This window comes from Musca domestica, unplaced genomic scaffold (assembly GCF_030504385.1).
Source record: "Musca domestica strain aabys unplaced genomic scaffold, Musca_domestica.polishedcontigs.V.1.1 15, whole genome shotgun sequence".
In the NCBI taxonomy this organism is placed as follows: Eukaryota; Metazoa; Arthropoda; class Insecta; order Diptera; family Muscidae; genus Musca; species Musca domestica.
Window position 1 is genome coordinate 16,556,516 of NW_026712207.1, and position 21,242 is coordinate 16,577,757.

At 32.8% G+C, this 21,242-nt stretch overlaps 1 protein-coding gene and 1 long non-coding RNA gene across 7 annotated transcripts in view; one reads left to right on the forward strand and one right to left on the reverse strand.

Annotated features, from left to right (window-relative positions):
* Positions 1 to 21,242, forward strand: part of LOC101891444 (phosphatase and actin regulator 4) — a 408,780-nt gene that overhangs the window by 194,446 nt on the left and 193,092 nt on the right. The gene's annotated exons all lie outside the window — the stretch shown is intronic.
* On the reverse strand, positions 7,095 to 21,065 carry LOC131801262 (uncharacterized). 2 transcript variants are annotated; one of them, XR_009341760.1, is made up of 8 exons: positions 20,509 to 21,065; positions 20,066 to 20,258; positions 11,489 to 11,625; positions 11,269 to 11,433; positions 10,770 to 10,912; positions 10,046 to 10,269; positions 7,408 to 7,634; positions 7,095 to 7,354 (listed from the first exon to the last, which is right to left on the reverse strand). It is a non-coding gene; the product is annotated as an uncharacterized LOC131801262 (long non-coding RNA). The 2 variants fall into 2 exon arrangements; XR_009341759.1 differs by lacking the exon at positions 10,046 to 10,269 and having other exon boundaries at positions 20,509 to 21,051.

Genomic DNA, 21,242 nt, shown 5'->3' on the forward strand with positions numbered 1-21,242 from the left:
TAAAATCAATGTAGATCCAATGATTCACCACAAAGTACTGGTGGTGGGTTGGGTGTTATATAAAAGTCCATTGACTATAATGCTACTGTGGCTGTACAAATTCAAACTTATATGGAATGCGTTGCCATGTCGACAGTTGGAAAAAATCTTCTCACTAATGGTTTTATAAAAAATACCAAATATGCGTTTTCACTAAAACCATACTCTTGAGTCTTTATTATACCCTTCACCACACTGTGGTACAGGATTAATGTCTTTGTGCATATGTTTGTAACAGGCAAAAATAATCGAGATAGACCCATGGTTCCTTTTGAGAATATGCATAGAATCACCTTTCTGAGTCGATTTATGCATGTCCGTCCGTCGTCTGTCCATGTTAAATGAAACAAAGTACAGGTCGCATTTATGATCCGAATTGGATGAAATTTGCATAAGTCACTTATTTGGCCCAAGGACGAACCCTATTGAAATTGGGAAAAATCGTTCAGATTTAGATATAGCTCCCATATATATATTTAACCGATTTAATGTAAACGGGTCCTATATATCTTTCGATTTGCACGAAATTTGGTACAGCCTAATCATTTAGGTCTAGAATGATGTCTGCCAAGTTTCGTGAAAATCGGTCCAGATTTAGATATAGCTCCCATATATAGTTTCGTCCGATTTCATGTAAATGGTGTACCAAAATCCCTATATATACTTCGATTTGCACGAAATTTGGCATAACGTACTGAAGTGAGCCTAGAGTGGTGTCTGCCAAGTTTTGAGAAAATCGGTTCAGATTTAGATATACCTCCCATATATAGTTTTCGTCCGATTTCATGTAAATGGTGCCCCAAAGTCCCTATATATCTTTCGATTTGCACGAAATTTGGCACAACGTACTGAATTGAGCCTAGAGTGATGTCTGCCAAGTTTGAGAAAATCGGTTCAGATTTAGCTATACCTCCCATATATAGTTTCGTCCGATTTCATGTAAATGGTGCCCCAAAGTCCCTATATATCTTTCGATTTGCACGAAATTTGGCATATCGTTCTGAATTAAGCCTAGAGTGATGTCTGCCAAGTTTCGAGAAAATCGGTCCAGATTTAGAGATAGCTTCCATATATAGTTTCGTCCGATTTCATGTAAATGGTGCCCCAAAGTCCCTATATATCATTCGATTTGCACAAAATTTGGCATAACGTACTGAATTGAGCCTAGAGTGATGTCTGCCTTGTTTCATGAAAATCGGTCCAGATTTAGATATAGTTCCTTTTATTATATATTGATTTTAAGTAATTGATGCACCAAGAACCAATAGGCTGATAGGAACAAAACGTTCTGAAATTAGTATAACCTAACCTGTGACAAATTTGTTTGAAATCGCTTAATATTTGGATAGAGCTTCCATATATATATTTTCGACCGATTTCAAGTAAATGACATCAAATTTTGCACAACGTACAAAATTGAGCATAGAATTACGTTTGTTTTAGAAGTACAGACATAGCCCAACGGATGACCTATTTATATTTGTTTGAAGTCGATTTACATACTTTATGGATAGATCTAGGTAGAGTCACATTTAGATAAATATCACATATTTTATTTCATCCAATTTCATGTTAATAGTCCTGTTTAATATACCCATAGTGGTGAAGGGTATCATAAAGTCGGACCCGTCCGACTTTACTACTTTCCTTACTGGTTTTTTGTTATATATTTGTGTGAATTAATTAATGTTCTTTAGTTTTGTATAAATCGGAGAACTTTATTTTGATATTATTAAAATAAATGTTGAGAAATAATCAAAAATTTGTTTGCAAATTCACAAGTTTTTCTCTTGTGTATGAATACAGAAAAACATCCCCTATTTATTATACCCTTCACCACACTGTGGTACAGGGTATTATGTCTTTGTGCATATGTTTGTAACAGACAAAAGGAAGGAGATAGACACATGGTTCCTTTTGAGGATAGCATGGATCACTTTCTGAGTCGATTTATGCATGTCCGTCCGTCCTTCTGTAGATGTTAAATTGTAAACAAAGTACAGGTCGCATTTATGATCCGATTTGGATGATATTTGGCACAAGTCACTTATTTGGTCCAAAACAAACCCTATTGAAATTGGGAAAATCGGTCCAGATTTAGATATAGCTCCCATATATAGTTTCGTCCGATTTCATGTAAATGGTGTACCAAAATCCCTATATATCCTTCGATTTGCACGAAATTTGGCATAACGTACTGAAGTGAGCCTAGAGTGATGTCTGCCAAGTTTTGAGAAAATCGGTCCAGATTTAGATATAGGTCCCATATATAGTTTCGTCCGATTTAAGGTAATGGTGCACCAAAGTCCCTATATATCATTCCATTTGCACGAAAATTATATATAGTATATAGTAGGCATATAACTGAATTAGGTCCAGATGATGTGTGCTAAGTTTCGTGAAAATCGGTTCAGATTTAGATAAATCTCCCATATATAGTTTCGTCCGATTCTATGTAAATGGGGCACCAAAGTTCCTATATACCTTTCGATTTGCATGAAATTTGGCACAGCGCACTGAATAAGACTAGAATGATGTACGCTAAGTTTCGTGAAAATCGGTTCAGATTTAGATATAGCTCGGATGCGGGAGTTACACTTAATTATTAACAGGTGCTTAGGTATTCAAATATTATTTAGTAAACCATTACCACACTGGAGGGCGGAATATAGGGGTGATCGCTTTGAAATGCTCCATGAGGTTGCAGTTATGGTCAAGGACAACGCCTTTAATTTTCGGTGATGATCAGATAATAATTTTGGGCTGAAGTGGACCAAAACTTATTTTTTTGTGTTTTTACGAGTCGATTTGTAGGCCACAGGCCGAATAGCACAACACAACCCACGGTGAAGGGAATCTAGACAAGCACTTAGAAGGGCTGTACTGAATATTTGTTTACCTCTAGTCGGCCAAGAGGGTGCAAATATTGCGAAATATTGCTCAAGCTCAGAATATAGAACTACAGGAATTCAAATTTTCGTTGAAGTTGTGTAGGGTATCATATGGTCGGCCCCGTTCGACTATACTGCTCGGCTCACTTGTTTTTAATCTATTTTTTTTTTACTTATGGCTAAAATATCTCCGTCACTTCAAAATTTTATTTCGCCTCAAAAAAAATCTTCCAAAAAAATAAAAACACAAAATTATTAAGTTTATGGCAATAAATAAATTAATTATACAACAACAAAAAAATATAAAAATGTTTTATTATTATTAATTGGGTACTAAAAACCGATTGGATTATTAGGATTCGAGAAATGCGTTTAAGAATCACTATTGCCGTCACTTGATGCTGACTCAATTAATCGGCTATATCTTCAAGAGTAGATCGGAATAACAAAAAATATGACACCGAGAATGGGGGCCTTTGGTGCACCTTTTACATAAAATCTGACAAAACTATATATGAGAGCTATATAAAATCTGAATCGATTTTCTCGAAACTTAGCACATATCATTCTGGACCTAATTCACTACGGTGTGCAAATTTCGTTCAAATCGAAATATATGAAGGGACTTTGATTTTCTTTTCGCGGTCTTCAAAGTCTCTTTATAGTATCCAGAGTTTTATTAAGTTGATTGAAATAAGTAGTGAATATATTTTCATTTATAATTTTGTTTTTTAATTTTTTGGTTCAACATTACAACAACATTTTTGACATTTATAAACCGATTGGATTATTAGGATTCGAGAAATGCGTTTAAGAATCACTATTGCCGTCACTTGATGCTGACTCAATAATCGGCTATATCTTCAAGAGTAGATCGGAATAACAAAAAATATGACACCGAGAATGGGGGCTTTGGTGCACCTTTTACATAAAATCTGACAAACATATATGAGAGCTATATAAAATCTGAATCGATTTTCTCGAAACTTAGCACATATCATTCTGGACCTAATTCACTACCCGGTGCCAAATTTCGTGCAAATCGAAATATATGAAGGGACTTTGATTTTCTTTTCGCGGTCTTCAAAGTCTCTTTATAGTATCCAGATTTTTATTAAGTTGATTGAAATAAGTAGTGAATATATATTCCCTTCTTACGTTTATAAATTGAAAGGCTTTTTCGCGGTTTTTCACTATTTACATTGTGTTTTCGTTGCATCGGGGGTTCACAATATCACACAACACCACGTGTGTATACAAAGTTCAATAAGTTGTCGTTTTTAAAACGACATTTAATACACATTCATATAAAATTCCATAAGTACCCACCTCAACCACCCAACAGAAATAATATAATCGATTTCATTTCCATTGCTTTCCCTTACTATATACTTCATATACTCCATTGAAAAGCTTATTTCCCCCATTTCAGGATACCAGTCTTATCGGTTCAACCAAATACAAACAGTATCAAATTTAGTACACAGTAGTACGAACCCAACCCACTTAACCCAAACATACACCCCACAGTGATCCTAAATCCAAGTTTCAGGATTCCAACTCTATTGGTTCACCCACGATTCAAATTGTACCAAATTTAGTACATAGTTGTACCAATTTGCAAAACTTCTTACATGCCCAATCCTACACCCCCACAGTCATCCTTAATACAAGTTTCAGGATTCCAACTTTATCGGTTGACCCACAATTCAAATTGTACTAAATTAGCACACAGTAGTACGAATTTCCAAAACATCCTACTTAACCAAACCAACACCGCCACAGTGATCCTTAATCCATGTTTCAGGATTCAAACTCTATCGGTTCACCCACAATTCCAATTGTACCACATTTAGTGCACAGTAGTACAAATTTCTAAAACTTCCCACATATCTTAATCTTACACACCCACAGTGATCCTGAATCCAAGTTTCAGGATTCCCTCTATCGGTTCACCCACAATTTAAATGTACCAAATTAAGTACACATTAGTACAAATTTCTAAAATTTCCTACATATCTCAATCTTACACCTCCTCCTTAGTAGCCAAAAGTATTAATTTCTTAAACCGAATCCTGAACCTAATCCTACACCTCTGCAATGATCCTGACTCCAATTTTCATTGTTCCGCTTTATCGGTTCACCCAAATCTAAATTGTACCAATTATAGTCCGATTTAGTACTTTTCGTACACATAAGTAAACAATTCCAAAATTACGTACAAATCTCAATCCGACGGTAATGTTAATTTCAAATTTCAGGATTCCAGCTCGATTTGTTCCTCCGAAAAAAATTTGTACCAAATATATTACTTTTCGTACCCATGAGTCACTCTTTCAAAAACAATCTCTTTAAATAGACCCTACATCTCAACCCTAATTCGCATTTCAAATTTTTAGCTCAATTCCATTCACATGCTACGAAATTGTACCAAATTTAGAACTTTTCGCATACTTATAGTTCGAATGTCCAAAAACTCTTTTGCTATATATATTTACACTCCATCAGTGACCCTCATTAAAATTTAAGAGTTCTACCTTACCGGTTCGCCAAATACAAATGTTATCTTATTTAGTACTTTTTGTACCATTCTAGTACGAATTTCCGAATTCATTACATATATCATATATAGCATATACCTGTTACTTCGTTAGCGAATGTGGGAATAATTTAAACATATATTAAACATATTATGTTATTTTCACAAAATACTGCATATGTCAGAAAACAAATAAATCTGCACATTAATATCTACCATAAAATGAATTTGAGTACCATTTAGTACTCCGCACCATCCAACAAAACTTCCTGCATACCCCGATCCTACACACCCCACAATGATTCCAAATTTGAGAATTTCAAATCTATTGGTTCACCCACAATTCAAATTGTACCAAATTTACTACACAATAGTACCAATTTCCAAAATTTCCTACATACCCCAATCCTACACCTCCACAGTGACCCAAATCCATGTTTCTGATTCCAACTCTATAGGTTCACCCACAATTCAAATTGTACCAAATTTAGTACACAGTAGTACCAATTTCCAAACCTTCCTACATACCCCAATCCTAAACCCCCACGGTGTTCCTAAATCAAAATTTCAGGATTCCAACTCTGTTCTGTTCACCCACCATTCAAATTGTACAAAATGTAGAACACAGTAGTACCAATTTCCAAAACTTCCTACATACTCCAATCCTACACTCCACAGTGATCTTAAATCCAAGTTTCAGGATTCCAGCTATATCGGTTCACCCACAATTCAAATTGTACCAAATTTAGTACACAGTAGTACCAATTTCCAAACTTTCTACATACCCCAATCCTACACCTCCACAGTGAAACAAAATCCAGGTTTCTGATTCCAAATCTATATGTTCACACACAATTCAAATTGTACCAAATTTAGAACACAGTAGTACCAACTTCTAAACCTTCCTACATACCCCAATAATACACCTCCACAGTGTTCCTAAATCAAAATTTCAGGATTCCAACTCTATCTGTTCACCCACAAATCAAATTGTACTAAATTTAGTACATAGTAGTACCAATTTCCAAACCTTCCTACATACCCCAATCCTACACCTCAAAATTTCAACATTCCAACTCTATCGCTTCACTCTCAATTTAAATTGTACCAAATTTGGTACACTTAGTACAAAATTCTAAAACTTCTTACATACCCAACCCCACAGTGATCCCAAATTCAAGTTTCAGAATTTCAACTCTATCGGTTCACTCATAATTCAAATTGTACCAAATTTAGTACACATTAATACAAATTTCTAAATCTTTTACATATCTCAAGCTTACACCTCAACAGTGATCCTGACACCAAATTTAATGATTCTAGCTCTATTAGTTCACCTAAAAATCAAATTGTACCAAATATAGTACCATTTAGTGCTCATAAGTATTAATTTCTTTAAGTTATTGTAAATAAGTAAGTATTTTTTGGGTACTGTATTTAGTTATTATAAGTTTTCGGTCGGTTTTATATTACCATGAAGTGAATTAAGAAATGACAAATTAAATGAAATGAGTACACGAAAACGGCTAAAGATGTATTTTATAAAAAAATATATATAAGTACTATAATAATAACATAAGCCAAAATAAATTAATAATGAATATTTTATTCATAAAAAAACACGTTTTCAATACTTATTAAAGAATAGGCTTTAAATTTAAATTAATCGTCAATAAAAATTTTACAGCATTCATAGAATTAATAAAACATGATAAAAATATTTTGAAATAAAATTATTGTAATTGTGTGTGCGTGTGTGTGAACATATCCCATACATGGGCAAGAGTATTTCATATGCATGAAAGCTTATATCACTAAAAAAAGTAAGAAAACACTGGGTCCGTGGAATGTTGTGGCGGTGACTGTGTGTTGAAAGTGGGGAAATCTGAAAAACAAGCTGTTAGAAACAGATTATAAATTAATACTAAAACTTGTTACCAAATTGTTTAATTTCCTCGAACGGCAACTTTTTTCGCTGGTTGTCTATCCATGTTTTTAATTGAGCCGGTGTTCTTTTACATAGGCAGATATTTTTTTCTATAGCTGCTGCACATTGCTTTATGGAAGGCAACTTCTCCAAGGCCAAAATATCTCCAATGTTTCTTTAACGGAATCAATTTCAGCACTGCTCCACCTCTTGCGTATTGTCCGTCCGAAAGGGGATGCTAAAATATTGAAAATATTGTTATTTGTGTAGTACTAAGTTGGTTAAAATACAGCTAAGTAATCAAAAATATTAAGAATTATAGTTTCTACAATTTTTACTTACTACTACGTCTCTTCGGTTTTACCATATCTGTTTCTGAATCTTCAGAGTTTTCCTCCAAACCTTCATATTGCATACTCCCTTCGTTATCAGAAACTATATTTCTATTAGAATTACTAGTTTCGATACTATTTTGCAAATTGCACCCAGCAGCCGATAATAAATTTTTGACACGCTTGTAATTTCGGCTACTGGCACCGGTACCCTATATATGCTTTTGTGGATGTCTTTGTGGTGGCCTAAAAAGTTAGCAAGTCTATCAACCGTCGATTCTTGCACGTTCAGCAATGAGGTATATGTTGCTATGTGTTTTCGCAGTTTTGTGCCTCTAAGTGTATCGGAATCAATGCTCCACACTCTGATGCAAATTTTCTCAGCAAAGGACATGCTCTGCAGTAACTTTTTGCTAAGCTGGACTTACCAGGCGCACTAAATATATATGGATTTGTCTTGGAAATGCCAGCCTTTTCTCTGAATTTAAGAATAATGTTAATGGACTTAATACACAGTGGGTCGAGCAAAACGCTCACGGTTCTTCCTAACTTTCCCCGTAACGTGATTCGAACGAATTGTTTGGCGAAATTAATGGATTGTTTAGAGATATTTTCCAACATGCCAGCTTCTACACAATCAGTTATTTGTTCCTTTTTATTAAAGTTTTCAATTGTTAACCTTTCAATTTCCCCAGCTCTTCGTCGATTGAATACTTGGATAAATATTAATGTAGATTCCAAAAGTTTTTTCCAGGAAATGAAATTGTAGTTTAAGCATAATTCGGCGAAGGAATCAAGCATTATAGTTCTTAAATAATCATACAAAATTTTGATATCGTTTTTACTTGGCAAGTCATTAGTTTTTGTCCTTTTCCGATTTTCGAGATCTTCCAGAGCTTTTTTGTTGATTTGTACGGGTGTTTTCCTCTACCCAAAGAGAAATAAAATTGTCTAAGTTACATTTAGAATCTTCATTTTGACATTTAATAAATTCATTTCGTTGTATCCGTGCGCATTTTTTTATTAAAGATGACAAGGATGTGGCAACAGCTGGCGTTGCGAATCCTTTATCAAAGGTCCACTTTGCTGTTTTTCGAAGTGCCTCAATAGCATTATCGAACAAATATGGTTTGAATATATCTTTCAATTCGGATATCTCCGGCACAATTTTCATAAATTCTATTTTAAATCTACCCAAAAGGCGCATGTTTGCTCGGATTTGATCATGGTGGTGACTTTGAGAAAGTTTTTCGGATAATCTGTTACCATATCGGATAATTAATTCGTCGAAACGTATTGCTTTGGTTATGTTATCATTTCGGAGAACAGGAAATATCGTTGTTTTCATTGCAGGACTCGCAACATGGTGTATATATTGAGTTAATTTTCGCCCTTCAATAAAATTTGATCTGGAGTTGTGTTTTTGAACACATTTCCTACTGTGTTGTCGTGATGCAAATTTTGTATAAAATCCTTTACATTTTGGACAGCATATATAGTCGTCGGCTTTTCGGTTTGTTTTTTGTTGTTGTCGTCTAGATACAATTAAAATACCAGTGTTCTGATCACTGCATGTATTGTGTATGAAATCTCCTTGTTTTCGAATGTCTTCAATTAATTTTAAACGTTCTTTGCTCAATTTGGGAAGTGCCATTGCTTGTTTAACTAGATTTTCGTTTTTATGTTTTAAGAATAAATGTCGAGCAATTTTGCACTGCAATGTTTTGCAATACATGCAAAAATGTCTTTTTAGTTTTGATTTTGAAAACGGAACTCTTAACGAATCTATCTGAATTGGAGCGGTGTTAACTTCTACAATGGAACTTGTATTTACTGTTGTATTTTGTAAAGATGAATCCGGTAGGTATTCTGACACAGATTTGTCATTATATGGCATAGAGGAATCAAAACTTTCTGTAGCCAACGTACTTCTATTACCTGATGATTTAATAGCAGTAGAATTTTTTAGTCGTTGGGTTTTAAGCACTGCATTTTTAAAAGAAACAGATTCGCCACTTGATGAAGTTTCATCCCACGTTGACTCTGAAGTGTCCGACAATATATGATCACTTTGTTTGGAATGATTTTCAGATGAAGGAATTTCAATACCAGTCACTTTCGTTATAACAGGCTCCGATTCGTCTAGTAGTGTGTCATTTTTGTTACTTTTAGAGGGATTATAATCTTTCGAGTTCATCGTGCTTTTTTGTAAGACTGTAGAGTTCTTAAGATGCCCTTGTTTTTTTGCCAAACTTACGTCAAAAGCATTTAAAGAACATTCACTACCAGAATTATATATTATTTCGTGATTTCTTACATATGATGAATAATTTGAATCTTCTCCCGATGTTTCGTGATGGTTTTTATTTTGTAGTTCCATTGAATTGTCATTTATAATTTCTGGTTCTGAACTCTTCTGGACATTTGTTGTAGAATTTGGTATACATTTATTTACTTCATATGTAGGCTTTTGGTCTACATGTTTTGAGTGACTTTGTCTTCTTTTCATTCGCTTTAATTCCAGAAGTTTCTTTTTGTCATCTATAGAAAAACTTTTTTTTATTTTTGCTCGTATATAATTTGTTTACATCAGATATTCAAATACTTTAAATGTTTAAGATCGTCAATAACAACAAAAGGGTTATGCGCTAGTATGCAATTAAAAAATTATTTTCAAAGTAGTGTTTTCTTCATAACAAATTTATATTATGAAATGTGGAAAATTATATATAAATTTATAAATGTTTTATCATTTTTCTGTATATTAATGACAATCTCAGACACCTTGTATTTATATTTTTGAAGTAATCATATGTGTATGTAAAACATGTGTAGTGTAAATTAAATTCCAAAACGATAACGTCATGGTACTTCCAAATATAGTAAAATGATTAGTTGTGAATTAAAATTATCATCATTGTGTCGAATATGTCTACGCTAAATAACTGTTTGGGAAGCAATATATGTTTTTGTTCAATAGTGTATATGTCTTATTTTTTAAAAGTAATATACAAAATCCATATATTGATTGACGAACTCACCATAAGATGCAATTAGTTTTGCAGAATAAAAACCACCTCTATATTTCACAACACAATCACTGCCTTGGAGTTGTGTTATAGTTTTTGAGTTAATAACAAAATAATCATCAGTGTCGTAAGCAACCAAGCTAAAAGTTTTTAGGCTGTAAACAATGAAAATGTTAATAAAACTACGCAACAACAGTTACATCATGGGTAGGCATAGATATGGGTTATATAACATATTCCAAGTAAGGTTTATAATCAGGTGGTTCTTGTTTGATTATTTTATTTAGAATAAGAAGGTAAATAAAAACTACTTCTTTTTCTTTTCAAATATCTCTTATATGTATTAAACAAGAGAAGAACTACACATATTTGGAATCTATATATGAACCAATTTGATCTAAACTTATTGCATATCTATACCAATTCGTGCAAATTTATAACTAAATCGAATATAATTTATTTTAACTGAAAAATTGTGCAGGTTCTTGTAAAAATATATATACTAACTTACCTTTGTAACATTTCATTATTTATGGACGATGACATATTTTGTATAGAATCCCTTACAGTTTCCATCGCTTGTGATGAATAAGTATTCTTTGTTTTGGCTGTGTTTCTTGCCTTTTGGCTTCGTCTTCTTTTATATTCTTTAAATTAGAAAGTTCTTCCTTGTTGTCTAGGAAATGAAAACTGTCAATATAACTTTAAATACACCTCTTACATTAATTTACCGCTTTTTGCTATTATCGTTCCCAGATAGGATCCGCCTTTGTATTTAAAAATATATCCGTCCCCGTCAAATGGTTTGGTTTTTTTTGTGTCTACGACACAAAACTCGCCATAATTATATGACACTAATGAAAACATACTATATAAAAACAAAAAATAAAAATATAATCGAAAAGCGATAATAATGCTGTTAATATTGATGTGAGAACCAAACTAAAATATTTCAAAAAATTTATGTTTTAGGTTGATTTTCGGCTTCTCCTGATGCTTGAAAACATATTCTTTAAAAATTTTCGCCTTCTGTCGATGCTTGAAAATTTTTTTAAAGAATCCACGTCTTGTGTTGTTTTTTGAAAATTATTTTAAAAAAACCTACGCCTTGTGTTGGTTTTATATATTTTATAATATATTTTTAAAACAATCCATCCTTTGTATTGGTTCTTGAAAAGTAGTTTTAATAAATCCAAGCCTTCTCCTTGTCCTTAAAAAATATTTAATAAATCCATTGACTTGGATTTTTTTAAGAATATTTGTTCAAGCATCAACAAAATAGATGTTTTTTTTGAGAATATTTGTTCAAGCATCAACAAAAGTCGTGCATTTCTTTAGGAATATTTTTACAAGATTTTTTCACAAATATTTTTACGTATTCCTTGAAAAATCTTCTTAAAAAAATATACGCATCAAACAATATTGAAAAAAATCCTTTTTTTTAATAAAAAAATCAAGCGTGAACTTTTTTTTAAAAATTTAAGAAGCAAAAATATTTTCAAAGACGTGGATTTATTAAATAATATGTTCAAGAGCGTGGATTTATTAAATAATATTTTCAAGGACGTGGATTTATTAAAAATGGTTTTCAAGGGCGTGGATTTATTAAAAACTATTTTCAAGGACGTGGATTTATTAAAAATTATTTTCAAGGACTAACTGAAGGCGAGGGTTTATATAAGAATATTTTCAAGGCCAACTGAAGGCGAGGATTTATTACACAACATTTGTCGAAGGATTCTTATAAATATTTTTAATTCTTGAAATCTTTAAAAAATTCTAGCATCAAAAAATAGTTTTTAAAAAATTCTTAAAAAATCTACGTTGATGCTTGAAAAATATTTTTTCACAAATATTTTTACGTATTCCTTGAAAAATCTTCTTAAAAAAATATACGTATCAAAAAATATTTAAAAAAATCTTTTTTTAAATAAAACCAGTAAGGAAAGGACGAAAGTCGGACGGGCCTGACTATATGATACCCTACACCACTCTGTGTATATGCAGGAGGTGCTATTGGAACAACATAAACTCAAATAAAAACATAAACTAAAAACAAACTAAACTTAATGCAATTTGGACTAAATTCAGTAGCCTGTGCAAAATGTCGTTGCAATCTGACACACATTGGGTTTTCGTGCACTATATAGATGAAATCGGCCGAAAATAGATATGAGAGCTATATCTAAATCTGAACCGATGTCAACAAAACTTAACATATGTTAAAATATACTCAATTTGGTACGTTGAGCAAAATTTTGTCGCAATTGGATAAATATTGGGGGTGTGGTGCACCATTTAGATGAAATCGGGCGAAAATATATATGGGAGCTATATCCAAATTTGAACCGATTTTAACAACTTTTAACATACGTTATTCAAGGCTCAATCTAGTGGGTTATACAAAATTTCCTCGCAATCGGACAAATTTTTTGGATATTTTGGACCATCCGATAAATATTGGGTATGTGGTGCACCATTTAGTTAAAATCGGGCGAAAATATATATGGGAGCTATATCTAAATCTGAACCGATTTCAACAAAACTTAACATATGTTAAATATTGGGTATGTGGTGCACCGTTTAGATAAAATCGTCCGAAAATATATATGGGAGCTATATCTAAATCTGAACCGATTTCAAAAGAAAATAATTCACGTCATTCTAGATTAAAATTTGATTCGCTGTGAAAAATTGCGTCGCAATCGGAAAAACATTGGATCTTTGGTATACTATCAATTTCAATAGGGTTCGTCCTTGGGCCAAATAAGCAGGCTCGCCAAATTTCAACTCATTCGGACAATAAATGCGACCTGCATCAGTTCACAATAATACATGGACAGACGGACGGACATGCATAAATCGACTTAAAACGTGATTCTAAGTAAATCTGTAAAAGCACCTATGGGTCTATCTCGTCTATTTGTGCATGTTACTTACAAATGCACAAAGACATAATACCCTGTACCACAGTGTGGTGTAAGGTATACAAATCAAGCATCAACAGAAGGCGTGAACTTTTTTAAAAATTTAAGAAGCAAACATCAACAGAAGCCGTTGATTTTTTTAAAAAAATGTTTTCAAGGACGTGGATTTATTGAAGAATATTTTCAAAGACGTGGATTTATTAAATAATATTTTCAAGGGCGTAGATTTATTAAATAATATTTTCAAGGACGTGGATTTATTAAATAATATTTTCAAGGGCGTGGATTTATTAAAAATTATTTTCAGGGACTAACTGAAGACGAGGATTTATATAAGAATATTTTTCAAGGACCAACTGAAGGCGAGGATTTATATAAGAATATTTTTCAAGGACCAACTGAAGGCAAGGATTTATTACACAATATTTGTCGAAGGATTCTTACAAATATTTTTAAATCTTGAAATCATTAAAAAATACAAGCATTAAATAATAATTTTTAAAAAATTCATAAAAATTTACGTTAATGCTTGAAAAATATTTTTAAAAAATACTCGCCTCAGTTGATCCTTGAAAAATATTCGTTAAAAAAAGATACGCTTTCAGTTTGTCCTTGAAAACTATTCTTTAAAAATGTTCGGTTTCTGTTGATGCTTGAATAAATATTAAATAAATTAAGTGTTGGTTCTTGAAACTTATTCGTTAATATATCCACGCCTTCTGCTAGTCCTTGAAATTATTCTTTAAAAAATACACGCCTCAGTTTGTCCCTGGAAAATATTCATAAAAGAATACAAGCCTTAGTTGGTCCTCGGTAAATATTCATAAAAAGTACAAGCCTTAGTTGGTCCTTGGAACATATTAGTTAATAAATCCACGCCTTCAGTTAGCTCTTGAAATTATTCTTTAAAAAATCTACGCCTTCAGTTGGTACTTGAAAATAGTATTGCAGAAAAATGTATTTCGATTCAAAGCAAAATTAAATGACACATATTTCAAATCCAATGAGTTTGGTCGTAAGGCACTCGAATAAGTTCGTATAGAATAGGTATGTCTGGGTACTTTTCCAGTAATATTTACTCAGTAACTTCATTTGAGAGAGTAAGGGAGAAAATACTTTTCCAGACAAAATATTACAAAAACAAACACATAGAAAATTGTTTTTGTATGCAAAGCTAGTGTCAGTTTGATATGTCGTAAAATGCAAACAAAATACACAAAATATCAAAAATTTTATTTATTTTAAAAACATATATTTTTGGCATTTACACAATAAAATTTAAAAACATGAATGAAAATCTTAAAAATTCGTAATTCTGTAGCTTCACCGTCATTCCTCTGATTAGGACATTTCCAGCGATATGTGCAAATCTTACCAAAATGCTGGTAATCGGCAATAGTTCAATGAAATGGGATTTGTTGCTTCAAACGTTCCCAGTAGGGAATAGAAGTAAATTTTATATGAATGGGCATTGTGCTGCCGTTGTGATTTTTTTATTCCTGAATTTTATTCTACAATAGATGAAGCCCACACCAAGAATTCCATCCGTTAAAACGATATCACAACACATGTAATTTTTGGTTTAGGGGCCGCCCTATTTATGTATGTATATATTTATACATATATGTAAAACAAATAAATCCTGCGTTATTTATTAATTTTTTTTTTGTCTGGAAAATGAAAATAAATTTCTGATACAAAACAAGGCGTGGATTTATTGAAGAATATTTTTCAAGGATCGACTGAGGCGTGGATTTATTGAAGAAAATGGCCTTAGTCTAGTTTAGGCCCCTCGAGGATGGTTTTTAAATTTTTATCACATGGGGTCCTAATTACGACTGGGTCCTGATTTTCAATGGCAAACTGAAGGCGTATATTTATTGTATATTATTTGAATAAATAATGAAATAATAATGAATAAATTAAAAAAAAAATCCACGCCTTGGCTCTGTGGTGCACCACTTAGGAGAAATCGGCCGTAAATATATATGGGAGCTATATCTAAATGTGAACCGATTTCAACAACTTTTAACATACGTCATTCAAGGCTAAACTAGTGTTATGCAAAATGTCGTCGTAATCGGACAAAGTTTTTAGGCATTGGTACACCTTTTAGGTATAATCGGGCGAAAATATATGGATTTAGATTTAGATAAAGTCTGAATAGATTTCAGCAAAACTTAACATATGTTATAATATACTCAATTTGGTACGTGGAGCAAAATGTTGTCGCAATCGGATAAATATTAGGTCTGTGGTGCACCATTTAGATGAAATCGGTCGAAAATATATATGGGAGGTATATCGAAATCTGAACCGATTCCAACAAAACTTAACACAGGTCATTCTAGGCCCAATTTCATCCGTTCTGCAAAATCGCACAAACAAAATTTATTTCACGTTATTCTATATTAAAATTCGATACTCTGTGCAAAATTACGAGGCAATCTGACGAACATTGGGTCCTTGGTACACTATCGTAAAATCGGACGAAAATATATATGGGAGCTATATCTAAATCTAAACCGATTTTCACCAATTTCAATAGGGTTCGTCCTTGGGCCAAATAAATAAACTGTGCCAAATTTCATCTCATTCGGATCATAAATGCGACCTGCATTTTGTTAACAATAATACATGGACAGACGGACGGACGTACGGACATGCATAAATCGACTTAGAAAGTGATTCTACGTATATCCTCAAAAGTAACTATGGGTCTATCTCGTATATTTTTGCATGTTACATACAAATGCACAAAGACATAATAGCCTGTACCACAGTGTGGTGTAGGGTGTAAAAATGTCAATGAGGCAGGCCTGGTATAACTGATTGTACCCTCCTCCATTAGAAATCTTAAAAAATCCAAATTTTAATGGTATGAATAGATTTTAGCTATTTAAAAAATCTTATGAACCTATATTGGACGAAAGGTTCTGTCAAGAAGTCGATGACAAATTTTCTTGATTCCGGTAGTCAATGATCAAAATTTCTTAAACAAATTGTAGATATCTGGTATACATTGAAAAAATATATTAACATATTGCAGGAAGCATGTAGATGATGACAAAATATTTTTATACCCTACACCACACTGTGGTACAGAGTATTATGTCTTTGTGCATATGTTTGTAACATACAAAAGTATTTTTTGTTTAAATTTATAATTTTTCAAACTTACCAGATATGACTGACATATATACCCAATAATTGCACTAAATCTCGGGTTAAGGCTTGATATTCGATTAACAAATTTTCAAAATTGTTAAAAAAATTGCGAAGTACAAAATTTGGACGCATTTGGATATTCCGTTCGCTTCATATAAGATTTATAAGTTTCCAAAATATTGACCCTTTGTGGGGAAGGTACTGGAAAAGTGGGCCGATATGTCCCATCTTCCCACATTATACTAGTTTGGTTAAAATATTAGCTTGCGCAAAGTTTGGTTCAAATCGGATAACCCTTTCGCATGATGTTATAAAATTCATATTCAGCAAAATTGTGACTTTTTGTGTGTGGGAGGTACCAGGAGTGGACCGATATTCCCCATCTTTGAACTTGATTCAAGTTTGGAAGAAATATTACGATGTGCAAAGTTTGGATGAAAGTGGTTACTGCCTTCGAGAGTTATCGTGCGCACCAGCCAGCCGGACAGGCACACAGACGGACGGGCATTTGTAAATCGACTCCAAATTGTCTGAAACGGATTTGGTCCAAAGGAACATGGGGTCTTAAACCAATATTTCAATGAGGCACATTTTTGTCGTAATAAAGTGTATATACCCTCATAAGCCTTAAGGCTGAGGGTATAAAAACTGACGTCTCTGGTAGTCTCTGATAAAATATTCCTAAAATTTAATAGGCTCCTAGTAGTCGATGAGAAATATTCTTACAAATTTGTAGATATCTGGAAGGAACTAAAAAAAACATTCTTAGAATGTTGTAGTCCATAAAAAAATATTTTTAAAAAATTGAAAGTATCTGGTAGTAGCGGAAAAATATTATTTAACAATTATATGCCTCCGGTAATCTATAAAAAATATTCTTAAACAATTCTAGGCCTCTGGAAGTCGATTAAACAGATAGTATTAACAAATTGTAGGCATTAGATAGTCGCTGAAAAAATATTTTTGGAGTAAATATATACGCCATAGAATGCAAATGTTATTTTTCACACATAAGTCGAGGTCAATTGGACCCGCTAAATATTGACCGATCATCATGAATTCAGCTATACTTATTCGTTGACCATATCCCCTTCTCCGAGTAAAATTCCGTTATGTTTGGGTCATAATTGTGGCCTCTGGAGCGACCAGAAAAATAGACAAAAATAAACTTTTTGGTCCATTTGAACCCCAAAACATTAACCCATCATTACCAAAAACAGTAGGGGTCTTCTTTAGCCAATACCGGAAATACATATTAAATTTCGTGATGATTGGTCCATAACTGTGGTCTGTATCGTGTTTACAAATTATAATAGACAGACGGACGGACGGACACACATGTCTAGATCGACTCAGCTAGCCGAGATATGACGATCGATATGCCAAAAGGTGGGCCTAGGACCAATATTTCGCGGCGTTACAAACTTTTGGGGCCGCACAAAGCTATTATACAACCTAGTTGTGTAGGGTATAACTATATCATTGTCAAAGTTCCATCTCTCACTTACCAATTCAGTAAATCTTGCAGCGTAATTTTATACGGATCCTTTGATTTGCCATATCAAATATTTCATATTTTAAATCTTCAAAATTGACCGCCACAGCATTACATGCCCGAATTTGTTCAAGAATACCACTAAAGAAATAATGTAATGTTTGGACAGTCAAATAGCCATTGTGCTGGACATCTAATATGCGAAACAAATAATGTAACGATTGTAGTTCATGACGATTATGCAAACACAGAACGAAATCTAGGAAGGTATTCACCATCAAAGGTACGACATTCATCAAAAGACTATACCACCGTACAAACTTAGAAACTCTGAACTGAATAGGGGGTAACCGGAATGGCATTGCACTTTGGCAAACAGGCGACATTGGCAGTGGCAGCTTGCACAACTTTCAAGTAGTCGTTGTAACTAATCAATTGCTGACCCATTGGTGTCACTTGTGCACAATATTTTTCCAATATCGACCACAACGTATTCAATTCCTCATTATCCAGCAGTTCTTGTGACGTTTTTGCGTAGGTTTTGCCTTAGGGTTCATGGAAAATTTTCGGTACAGTTCAATATGTTGGATGGTTAGGATTTGGTTTTCCATTTGCTGAATTGGATTTATTGGCACCAGCACATCCACCACTGCTGCTGATTTTGAGCGGTGCATTTTCATCAAATTTATGCATTTCTTCTTCGCTGGGTTTCTTTGTTTACACTTAAAGATTTTCAAATGCTTTAATATTATCCGGATGCAATTCAAGTTATTTTTGTAATTTAATAGAAATATTAAATGTGTTTTTGTTTGTTTAAGAATTCTTTTACACACAGATATTTTATCTACAACTTTATGTAAACACAGGCTGTTACTATCAATTGTGTGATCTCTTTGAAATTGAATAGAGCGGGGGATTACTCTCTTGGTTTGTCAGACACATAGCCCATTTAACAGGTCATGTAAGGCCCATTTATAAGGTCAAACAGTAAGACCAGATGATTTCATCAGTGCTGTCAAAATGCGTTCTATTTTAAATTAATCGTTTGAAAGCGTAAACAACGAATTTTACATTACGGGGGTATTTCAATCAAAATGGAAGAAAATATTCGCTTCTTACATGATCTGTTATATGAGCCTTGAGGTCATGTAAGAAGAGAATATTTTGGTCTATATTTTTTCAACTTAGGCGTGGATTTATTAATTTATTTTTTCATCATATACGTGTTTTTTTAATGTTTTTTCAACGTAGGCGTCTAAAGAGTGAACCATTATGATAATTTTTGATAGTGATAATTGCGGCCCAACAAGAAACCAAAAACAAATTCGGTTGAACAAACTTCCAAAAATACCGAAAATTTGGGGCTACCGCTATATGCAGCTTTACCAAATCGTGGACCCAAAAAAAACCTTTTTCAATACCAAACATCCCAGGAGTAGTATATATGTTCTTTCTTTAATCTTGCGAGCGATATCGTGATTTTAACAGACGGAATATATACCTTATGGGGTCTTTGGAGAATATTTGAAGGTGTTGCAAACAGAATGACAAATTTACAAAGTTATACAAATATAATATATATGTCTGTTCCAGAACCTGAAAGAATGTAAAATGTTTTACTACGATAAGAATTTTTCCTTTATGACATCAAAAATAGTAAAACATAGTACATTCTTGCAGTACGGGAAGAGGCCAATAATATAAAATATTTTACTCACCTTGTATAAAGAACAAAATACCAATGGTACGCCGATAGTTGATGCTTGACTTGATTAAATTCAAAGAAAAATTTTCAAAGGTCCGCTAATTTGTCTGCGAAGTTAAAAATCCAATTTTATGGATGTGCCAGACATGTAATCTTTCTAATCTTGTTAGAATTTGTCAGGTTTTCTAGTGAGGATAAATCTCGTCCTATCAAAAAGAAAATTGATTAAATCACAAAAAGCAACGACAAAAATTGTGTATTTTTTTATTTTATGGCTGCTTTAAATGTATGTCTCCTCTTTGTAGGCTTGTAACTTTGCAAATATATATATACATATGCAAAGTTATAAATTGACATAATTTTTACAAAACAATTTGTTTGTTTACCACCAGCCGTCAAAATGTCGTCAACATTTTCAATACAAAATATAATATAAAATATAAAACGTTTACTTACCTTGTAAAAAGAAAAAAAAAATGCTAATAGCACAAAATAGAAAGGTACGCCGTTGATGCTTGAATTGTATCGTTGCTGCTTGAATTCAAAATGATTGTTGATGCAGGTCAATTGATTTTATTAACCGGTAGCCATTTACGATTGTGACTACTTTCGACTAATAACCTGTAATCATTTACACATTAAAGCTTCATAATATGAAGCACTGTATCGATTTATCTTGTTGGAATTGTTCAAGTTTTCTAGTGAGGATAAATCACCCCCTCTATCGAAAAGAATATTTACAAAATCACAAAACGCAACGATAAAAATTATGTAAATTTATTTCTTATATTTGCAAAGAAGATATATAAATTAACATTACTTATTATAAAACAATTTGTATATTTACCACCAGTCCAAAAAATTTAATAGTACGTTTACATTGTACCGGATTCCGTAACCAAGTGGGTTTAAATTGTTATATGCCAAATAAATCCCCATAATGTAGGTTAAAACCATGGCATAATTATAGAAGGTAGTTTCATTAAAGATATCGGTATTGGCAGCGCTTTTTAAATTTGGAAATCATCTATCATTTTCAAATAAATTAAAAAATATTACCATAAACTTTTGTGCACGACCAGTGGCATATTTTAATATATTTGAAACATAATATTGTCTAACAGTTCCGCGTACTTTTTCTTGGATAAACCATTTTAAAATTACAAATACTTATGCTTATTACATATATA